This window comes from Hemicordylus capensis, chromosome 4 (genome assembly GCF_027244095.1).
Source record: "Hemicordylus capensis ecotype Gifberg chromosome 4, rHemCap1.1.pri, whole genome shotgun sequence".
Classification (NCBI taxonomy): Eukaryota; Metazoa; Chordata; class Lepidosauria; order Squamata; family Cordylidae; genus Hemicordylus; species Hemicordylus capensis.
This window is the reverse complement of record NC_069660.1, coordinates 263,069,228-263,077,434: the sequence shown is the minus strand read 5'-3', so window position 1 is coordinate 263,077,434 and position 8,207 is coordinate 263,069,228. Positions and strand designations below refer to the sequence as shown.

Genomic DNA, 8,207 nt, shown 5'->3' with positions numbered 1-8,207 from the left:
GACCAGAATTGTACTCAGTACTCCAGGTGTGGCCACACAAGAGTTTTGTATAAGGGCATTATAATATTAGCAGTTTTATTTTTAGTCCCCTTCCTAATGATCCCTAGCATGGAACTGGCCTTTTTCACAGCTGCCACACATTGAGTGGACACTTTCAATGAGCTGTCCACCATGACTCCAAGATCCCTCTCCTGGTCAGTCACCAACCTCACAGATCCCATCAGCATATACAAAAAAGTTGGGGTTTTTGTCCCAATGTGCATTGAGGGGAGACTGGTCACTACAAGTCTGTTAACAGAACTGTTCTGGAGTGGTAGCGGAATACCCCGAGACTACTTTTGAGCTTGTGGGGAGAATTAGTGAGACTATAGTGAACAGCCTGTTGCAGTATCATTTTGTGCAATTCGAGCTGTACACAGGTCATACCTACTTGCTGCTGGGGCTGACATCCTTGATTGACAAAAGAATTCATATTGTTTGATTTGATCACTGGCAGGTGTGATATCAATGAACAATAAAGTGAAATGGTTTGAACAACCCATATGGGCTAGAGTGAATGGGCAAGCTCAAGGCTTATCTGGCACACCCCGAAGACCTTCCAGTTGGGGAGATAAAGATTTTTTTGGAACTAGCCACCATTCCTGCTGGCCCACACCAGACCATTAGCGCATAGATAGTGGGTGGGAGTGCTCAGCCTTATCTGAATTCCTGTGAAGACGGTTAGTGAAACTAATCTTTCATGCCAAAAGAGTTGCTTGCAGTCACTTGTTATCCTGACCTTCGGTAACAGTTACTCCATGTTTGCTCATGCTAAGCAACCAACTTGAGAGCTTTCCCAATTATGGGCAGGTGCAAAGTTCATGATCCCATGAGATCATAGCCAAGACTGGAAGCCTGCAGTTCCAAATCACATAGTGGGGCACTCTTTGTAGCCCCCAAACAGCCTGTTCTAGCAACAGGTCTGAAAGCGTGTGAGGCAACACCCACCTTGTTGAAGCTAAGCAAATCTGGGTCTAATTAGAGCCTGGATGGACTACCTGGGACTCCAAATACACAGTCCAGCATGAAGAAAAAGCAAGATATAAATGTCTTAAATCAAGAAATAAAATCTCTACTTGTAGGTGAACAATTAAAAGCACAGGAGCCATTCTACAAAAACAGTTGGTAACTGTGCCACCCTAGAGCCTTAAGCAGCCTGCATCTACTCCAGATTGAAAGAATGACAGAGAGCGAGAGACAGAGAGAGCACACAGCTTTCCCTAGCTGTGTGGCTTCCCTGAGGTGATTCTCATCCACCCCAAGCTCTTCCTCAGTAGGGAATACACAACACATTCAGTCATAATCAGTGATGAGGTTTACTGAATGCTGAATGGCTGGGGAAATGAATGCATGCTAACCCTTCACATGACCTAGTTCCACATGGCTCACACTACAGTGTAATGGTGGGGGGAACGCCTCATGGTAAAAGAAAGGCAGGGGGAAAGCAGTTACTCGAATCCTTCCCATTACAAGATCCTTCTTATAAGAATGCACTTCCCCCACCACAGCTTTCAGTGGTGTCTATGGGGCAGGTGTGACTTGCATTTTGCTCTGTACTTCTTTACATCAGCACCAGATCTTGCAGAGTAACCACATCCTGTCTCTTCAGCTGCTTGTCTTTTCCTGCCAGCTAATTACTATTCAGATAAAGTCACACACAGAGGCAGCACAGGACACAGTCAGCTAGAGGGAACAGATTCCATTGACCTCGACCCTCTTTCTTTCTTCCAATAAAATCCTCTCTATCCGCATCCACCCACTTTGCCAGAGAGAGGGAGGGAGGGAGGGAGGGGGGAACCCCCGCAGCTCCCCAAACTTCCCCAGTGGGGAAGCTGCAAGGCAGGAAATTGTCTCCAGGGATCAGGACTCAAGCAGATCATTTTCCATCACACTGACATGTCAAACAATGTAGTGAGTCACAAGCAGCCAGCAAGTGCGGAATGAATCACCTGAATTGGTGAGGGAGGAAGAGTGATTTGGCTGCCCTGAATCACTGTTAGAGTTTGAGGCACGTTTCCTCTTTCGGCAAGAGAGCAGCTGCAAGATTCTCAGCTCTTCACCACAGAGAGCTGGGCGCTTCCGTTCATTTACCTGTTTCAAAGACATGAACAACAAAAATCTAGAGATTTGCTAAGGAGTTTGCATTATTTTTAGTAGCAAGTCTGTAAAAATCAGCATATCTGAAAGAAAGTCAGTGCCACCACAAATACTGAAGAAAAGGGTGGGAGTGGGACCAGTTTCCATAATTGCTAACCACAGGGGCAGCCCTTTAATGAGGCAGGGTGAGGCACACCTGAGGCGCAGATGCAGGGAGGTGCATTCAATTTCCGCTCCTTGCCCTGCTGTGGTGCACCTCTTCTTTCTCTTCTCCACCCACACTTCACCTAAGAATGCCCTTGTCACCACTCCAGGGTGGCCCTTTCATGAGGCAAAGTGAGATAGTTGCCTCAGGTGGCAAATTGTCGGGGCACCAGCAGGGTGGCAAGATACTCCCCCACTATCACCATCAGAGCAACTCTTTGGGACTATCTGACCCATGCAAACTTTGCAAAGAGTGCCTCTCCTTGCTTGCCTTCCAACATATACAGGAAGGCTGCTAGCAGTCTTACCAGCTCCCCACCCCCGTATTACTTTCAAAGCTTGAAGTGGTTGATTTCAAAAGGGGGCTGGCCCCATCCAAAGGCAGTATTTGCACCTTGCCTCAGGTGCCGCAATACCCTGGGCTGCCCCTGCCACCACCATCTTAGTGGCAACATAGTCTGAGAGTGCTCAAATGTCACTGCTGCCTTGGCAGCAAGTCCTGAGAATGCTGTGCACCCACTCACAGGACAGGAGAGGGGAGGAGCAAGCATCATCTCACTCTTTCTTTACCACAGGCAGCAAAATGCCTTGGGCCACCCCTGACCAACCAGAAATCCTGCATGCTGAAGCATCAGGATGGTGCATTCCACTCCTTTCACTGCATGTACTAATTAACATGCAACGTAACATTTATGCATATGCACATACAGGGTATATGAAATACATGTGCATTGGAATCAAGCAATCTGTCCCCTTCACAAAAGTGGAGAATTACAGGAACTGTGTGTGCACAAAAAGAGTGATTGTATACAGGTCCCTTAGAGCAATGATCTTAACTATTTTTCAAACAGGGACCACTTTGCCAATGCAACCATTTTTTGCCAATGCGAAAGCCATTTCCTACCAAGTCAACCTTGCCACGATGCTGTGTTTTCCCCAATCCTGGGGGGGGGGGGGAGTTAAAGAGAAATTGTTAAGCTGTACTAGTGCCATCTTGTAAGGCACAGATGGAGTGCTGGGAAGTGTAGTTCTTCCCAGAGCCTTCCTCAAAGAGCTTTAAGGTGAAAGCACTGGGAAAGCCTACACTTCCCAGCACTCCATGCCCACCATCCAAGACGACTTTGGTGCTCAAGAGAGTGGTGTTTTCCTTAAGGGAGTCCCACCAGAGCTCTCTTGAGCCCCAGAGTCATCTTGGACCAGTGCTGAGCAAAGTGCAGCAGTGCACAATGGAAGTTGCCTCTGTGCAGTGCCAGGGGACCGATACAAAATATTCTACTTTGGCTGAAACTTCACACAGGCCTAATAAACAATTGGTCAAGGAGTCATTCATTTAGGGTTGATGGAAGCTGCCACTGGCTCTTGGGCCTTGCAATAAAGAACACTGCCACAGAGATTAAACAATTTATTATAGCTATGTAATGATTATTGCTTCTAATTGGTGATAAAGATTCATTCATTCATTCATTCATTCATAAGCTTGTGTGGACTAGAACCACTTCACTGCATCTGAGAAATAAAGATTAAAATGTATTAGGCTTTAAGGTCCTATTGCCAAACACAGACTCACATGACTACCTCTCTAGGAGTTCATAGGTGTGGATAAACATGTGTTAACCTTGGAATACATGCTGTATGATATATATGTTAAGGGGATACATGCATTTTCCAAATACCTCAGTATGTGTATAAAATAACCAACAACTATGCTAAACTGTCCTTAGAGCAGCTTCTGATATTGTGTAATGTGGGAAGGGGTAGGAAGTATAAGTGACTTGTGCTTCCTTCCCTCTGCATTATGTAATATCCTAGGCCACGGTAAAACAGAAAAATAAGCCACAAGAAGTATCCTCCCTTCTTTTATTTTCATCAGCTTCTAGTTGCATATGAAAAACTGCACAGTTGGAGAAGGAATTGAATGCACATGTTCATGCTCTTCATTTTCTGCAAAATCGATTTATGTTTTTTTTTAAGCTGACAGGAGATGGATAACGGTAGCCTGTCCTGGTATTTCTAACCACAGTGGCTGTGTGTAAAAAGGGTTAATGAGACAGGAAGGGTGGCTAAGAAGCTGGGAAAGCCTCTAGAATGAGCCCCTGTTTACTCAAAGCAGGAGGAGAATTAGTCAGGCTCCAGGGCAATAAAATAAAAATGTGGAAGCAGGAAGGGGCCAATTCATTAAATTGCTCTCCCTTGAGTGATACCCCTTAAATTCCTTCCTGGGGGACTGACAAATCTGAGGAGATCCGAAGCTGAGTCAGTCTGTCGGTGAGGTCTGGCTGGCAGATCTACCTCCAGCTCTTTCAGAAATCTGAGGTCACGGGGCTCATACTTCATGAGACAGGGCTACTGGAGTGCCAGTGTGGAGATTATGGCTTGTGCCCTACTCCCTGCCACATACTGAGCTGGAGCTGCTGTTTGTTAGCAGAATTCATGAGGGAAACCGGATGCTTTCCCATCTGTGACAAATGGCAGGCTTTCCTTTTCTCCTGTTGAAACAGGAAACCTCCGTCTCCTATCCCAAACACTCTGGTCTTCTCAAACACACATTGTTTTCGGATGCATTTCCCTCTTCATCCAATTATTATGCTACCTCCCTCTGTGCAACAGTTCAGTCAGAGTATGATCGAGACTGCAAAGGGATTGGCAGGAAAGGAAAGCCACTGGATGCATTTGAGGGCCCTGTTGTACAAAATGTGGCCCAACAAAATGGCTTCACATTTTGCAGGCAAGGGGTGTGTATCAGGAAGGGATTTGCTAGACTTATTGCTGCCAGCTGTGGCTGAGTCAAGGGTAGACAAAGAGGCCGTGGAATAGCAGCCTTTGAGGTCCCCAGTGAGGCGCAAAAGGCACACAGGCTGATGTGCTGAGATAGCAGCTAAACATTGGCCAGATTTTCATTGAGCCATAAAGGAATAGCACCAGCAAATCAGATGTGATTGTGTTAGAGAAGCAATGGGGGAAAAAATAAAGGACAGCTGAGTCTTTAAAAGGTTGTAGAGGGTGGAAGATGTCAGAGAGAGAAATACTGGGGGAGGGACAGCTTTCCACACAGGCACCTTCTGCAGCAGCAGATGGAGAGGGAAGTTGCTGCCTGATTCCTGCCGAGTCAGGAAAGGAAAAGGATGACATAATAATGAGGTGATCACAGGCATAGAGAACTGGGAGAGAGAACAAAGAAGAGATGCCAGGGAGACAGAGACCAAGAACTCAGCTCCAGGGACATTGGTATCAGATGGTGCTATAAGATGTGGTGGCCAGATAAAGGTTTCAAGCAGAAGCTTTGGCAAAAAAGAATGGAATAAGAGATGGATGTTGCAGGGGAAGCAGATGGGGAAGTGGCAAGACCATGTCCTATATTTCCTTGGCTGCTGTGGAAGATGAAGCAGACTCGTTACAAAGTATTTCCTAATGGAATCAATCTAACCTCCAGTCACTGCAGCAGCCTGAAGTTGCCAGATACGGTATGGACAGACAAACAAGAATGTTTTCAGGCACAGCTTCTCCTACAAAGATAATGTTATTTAATTTTTTTTAAATTATATCCTGATTTTTTCACATGTGTGTGAAAAGGTTATATCATACACGTGTTCCAAAAGGTATGATGTGAGAAGCTACACTTGATAAAGATTCTTCCTTCAGAACAACTATTGGACACAGAAACCCCATTGAAATCTAGTAAACCTACAGCAGTGCTTTTACTACTCAAAGCAGCTGCTTCATATTGTTTTATGGTTAAAGCCAACCACATGTTTGAGTAAGCCTCAACATATGGGCTGTACAGACATTGTATTGTCTGAGCGTACAATCTGTGTATGGCCCACGTATTAGCTTTATTTAGGCCTTCTTTAAAGTGGGGGCTTAGAAAACCCAACCCTGCTAAAGCCCCACCCCATTGTGACATGCTGTTTAACACCACCTCTCTCCACAGAGACCATGTTCATCTGGAGAGAAGAGATCCTCCCTTGGAAGCAGAACTCTGGGGCACCCTAGCAATCTGATCACAGAAAGAATCTTCCCCTGGTGTGGAGGATGGTTATCACATTTCAAGCAGGGGAGGAGCTTGGTGGTGTGTTCTCGGGTACACTGTATACAAGCATCTCACTTTATATAGTACCTGAACAGGGCTTTTGGGGTCGTCTGTACCCATGTACTATTATCATATGTAATTGAGTATATGCATACTGTTATTAATGTATATGGGTTGCATGATTCTCACAGCTAGTGGCCCAGGCATGCAGGGCCCAGGCATAGTACTCAGAGTATGTTATCATACTACTCAGGCATACTACTCAGAGTATGTTTGGAGGACTTGGGTTATTAGATATGGGAACAATCCAGCATGCAAATATTCTTAATTGTACTCTGTGCCCTGTGAGTACATTTTTTGTGCACAGAACATCTTGCACAAGTACGATTTTTGAGAAGATGTTTTTAAAAAATAGCCACAGCAAGAAAATACCTTTCTTGCGGTGGAGGTAGTGAGTGATATTGGCTTGGTGCAACTGAAAACTCTTTTTTGCATTTAGCAGAGTAATCTGCTAGGTGACGTTAACTGGCAAGACACCTCTTAGATTTAACCAAAGAAGAGGAACTGTCTCTAATCAGTCCACTATAGCATTTTCTCTCTCTCTAGTGGCTGTTTCTGGTGTTTTGTGTATATGTGGGTGGGGGGCAGGGGCAGGGAACCATTTCATACATTTTGCTGTGTAAACCATTTTGTGAACTCTTTTTAAATGAACTCTCATTAAAGTGGTGTAAACCACTTTGTGAACTCTTTTTTGTTTAAAAAGCAGCATATAAATATTTTTAATAATAAGTCTAAGCATTTACTTCTGGCTTGACATGTATAGAGTTATGTTGTAAGTCTGACCATCACCTCCTGCACTATTCTAAAACTGTTGAAAACTGCAGACCTTTGGACTTGTTCATCATGACCACTTTTGTTGTTTTGCTTAATATCCAGCCTGGAGAAGAGTTATGGAAACCTCAAAAGCCTGTTCACTGCTTTTAACCTAATAAAAAGTCTGTAGAATATTATAATCTCTTGTGACTTTTAGATATTTTCTAAAGGACTAACATGGCTATCTAAAATTTTTGTTTGCATTAAAAATATGTAGTCTTTCAAACAACCACCAAAAATATAATTTCCTTTCACACACAACACATTTTCTCAGTTTGGGCAGCTTGCAAACATAATAATCTCTTAAATATTTTCTGGATTATTGAGTGCTTTTTGTTCAAATTGGTTCTAAATAAGCAAGAGACGCAAGTAGAAACAACATTCCATTCCTTTCCCATCCATCCCATCCCTATAATCCAGACCAGATTTTTGACATCTCTCTTACGGTGACTTTGGGCACCACACTGTGAGAATCAGTGTGGAAACTAGACAGATAGGAAAAACTACCTCTTTGGTCTGTGTCCAGTAGCCTAGCTGAGAAGCTTTCTTTGTACTCGTTACAGCACAGCCCCATTTCAGCTCCATTATGACTATTAACACTGCAGAGAGAGAAAATCTTGATGCAATATTAAAGTGCTGTAAGAAAATTTGAGAGCCAAGAAATACAAAATGTTAAGACAGTGTTAACGGATATTTCTAGTAGTTTCATGACACATTTTACAGCACAAGTTATATGTTGCATATTAAAAGCTCAAATTTAACCACAACACATGCAGAGCTTAACTGGGTTAGCGATGTGGTTGGATCTTAATATATGAATTTCCTGGCCTTTTATGATATTAGCTTTTTAACAATTAACAACATCTATTAGGCATTTCAGCCCAGCTCTATGCATTTTTATTCAGAAGTGCTATTATGTTCAACGGGGTTCACTCTCATGTAAGTGTGTATACACAGGCAGGCTGCA

General features: G+C 43.9%; 1 long non-coding RNA gene across 1 annotated transcript; it reads left to right on the top strand.

Moving 5' to 3' along the window:
* Positions 1-5,303: 5,303 nt before the first annotated feature.
* LOC128324365 (uncharacterized) lies at positions 5,304-7,380 on the top strand. Its single transcript, XR_008306810.1, has 2 exons — positions 5,304-5,801; positions 6,269-7,380. It is a non-coding gene; the product is annotated as an uncharacterized LOC128324365 (long non-coding RNA).
* Positions 7,381-8,207: the final 827 nt, after the last annotated feature.